Source organism: Gossypium hirsutum, chromosome A03 (assembly GCF_007990345.1).
Source record: "Gossypium hirsutum isolate 1008001.06 chromosome A03, Gossypium_hirsutum_v2.1, whole genome shotgun sequence".
NCBI classification, from domain to species: Eukaryota; Viridiplantae; Streptophyta; class Magnoliopsida; order Malvales; family Malvaceae; genus Gossypium; species Gossypium hirsutum.
The window spans coordinates 73731168-73733283 of NC_053426.1; the positions used below are offsets into that span (position 1 = coordinate 73731168).

General features: G+C 32.9%; 1 long non-coding RNA gene across 5 annotated transcripts; it reads right to left on the minus strand.

The window, feature by feature from the left end:
• Positions 1–225: 225 nt before the first annotated feature.
• On the minus strand, positions 226–1886 carry LOC107886336 (uncharacterized). Of its 5 annotated transcripts, none has more exons than XR_005917082.1 (3): positions 1385–1881; positions 785–1000; positions 226–656 (listed from the first exon to the last, which is right to left on the minus strand). It is a non-coding gene; the product is annotated as an uncharacterized lncRNA (long non-coding RNA). The 5 variants fall into 5 exon arrangements; XR_001680729.2 differs by having other exon boundaries at positions 226–643; positions 1385–1878; XR_001680730.2 differs by having other exon boundaries at positions 226–643; positions 798–1000; positions 1385–1877.
• Positions 1887–2116: the final 230 nt, after the last annotated feature.

The window sequence follows — 2116 nt, forward strand, 5'->3', positions numbered from 1 at the left end:
TTTTACAACAGTATAATAGATCCCTCTCCTATTATATTATATATAAAACATATACATACAAGAAATGCCGTTGGATTGCAAATGGGTTCAACTTGATCCACTTGGATGGATATTTTAGTTGCCAACTTAACCTATTATATACAGTATGATGAATGATATCAATGCACTGAAAACGTAAAGTAAAGATAATGCCAAAATAATAAAAACAAAAGGGACGATTCTAAATAGCGACGCAATAATTAAGGGTTGATATATATAAGTTTTCAATTATTTGCTGGATAGCAGGCTGGTTTGCTGAATAATGGCAACCAATGTAAGCAGTAAGGTTACATGACAATTTCAAAACTCAATGAGAAGACAATCGTAACTTACATCTTGGTGTTGCAGTCAAAGCTAATATTCTTAGCTGCACTGGCATTGACATTAACTACAAATTTAGGGTAACACTAGCATCTCTAATAACTTGCTCCATAAATGTTGCCGCCAACAGCATGCTCAAAATAAAAGGGAAAAATAAAAGTTTGAAAGACTAAAAGAAATGTGGAAACTGCCTCGCGAACTGCCACACAATAGGAATAATTTCCCATTGCTCGATGAGCCTCATCAATCACTAAACATGCAAGGTATTTTTACCAACATGTGCCTGCAACAAGTTACTTGATGAGAAAAATCCAGCAAAAGAACATATTAGAAAGACCTTAAGCAGAATAGTAGAAGTAAAAAAAATTCATAAGTCAGCCAATCATTTATCTTCCATCCATCAATAATATGCAGTGAAAATTACTTTAGAGAATCACCAGATTGAATGCCTTTCTCCAATACTTGTGGGGTAACAAAGAGAAGTCTTTTAGTCTTCCAAAAGTTTGCTCTTTTTGATGGACATATCTGACCTGTCATATCAATTGTCCACTCCTGCAATCAGATTGATCCAAACCTTCTCAAAACATGCAATCTTGAGGCAAATCTTGAGGTCGAATCCTCTAAGGGAGTATCGTCTAATCTAGTCAAGAATTGATTAGTCAAAATTTTAGTAGAAAACCAAGAATTAATCATCAACTCAGTAAGCAAACAGTTTATTGTGACTTCCAACTCTCATGATGTAAAGCATTTGAACATACCCTAAAGCATAACAATGCAAACAGTTTATTGTGGCTTCTCATTTGAGCAGACCAAAGAAATCGCAGTAAGCAGCAAAGCATGAAATCCAAAAAGCAACATAGAAACTCCAAGATACAATTAAATTCAAAAAATCAAAACCCGTTTCCAAATAAACTGTTAACGATCTCAGCAGCACTTTTGCATTTAGTAACAACCTCAGCACTGTTATGATGTTAGCAACTATATCAGTAGCAAAATTAAAGGTTGGAAATATTAGATTCAATACCTATAAATCCGCGATGGGCACCAATTGACAGCCCAGAGAATGGAAAATGAAGCTAAACCCAAAATTGCAAAAAGGATCCAAGAAATCAAACACGCCAGAGCAACCCTATCCCCTTCCGTGGCTTCCTTCTCTCATCTTCAAACAACAAAAAAAAATCCTTCCTTTACACTTCAAACTTATAATTAAAAGAAAAAAAAGCATGACGGCAAATTTAAGTGGAAAGAGCTAGTTTCGGGCATGAAATTTTGGCTGCTGAGCTAGGGCAATTTAGTCATTTTTGAAGTGAGCTGGGATTGAAACGAAGATGAAGCACGACCACGAAGAAGAAGAAGAAAAGAGGTAAAGTGTATTAGGGTTTTCGTTTTAGTCTTGTTTGCGAAATTGGCGAAAAATTGAGAAGTTGTAGATGAAGACACTAAAAGAAGGGAAAGAAAAAAGAGTGAAGTTTAAAACCCTATAGCTCTCTCCTATACTCTCCTGTGAACTCTCTCAAGTCAAAAATAAAAATTATTTATTTATTAGAAAACCAAAAGCAAAATGCTTTCTAACAAAAAGTAAATAATGGAAAAATAAAAATAACTTTTTAATATTATTAGATAATCATATCATATTTCTATTAATATATCATTATTTTTCATATTTATGAAATTATTTTTCTCTTGAAGTAATAATTTTAATGTACCAAAGAATATTAATAATTTTAAGTTTAATATAAATAATACTAATATGATA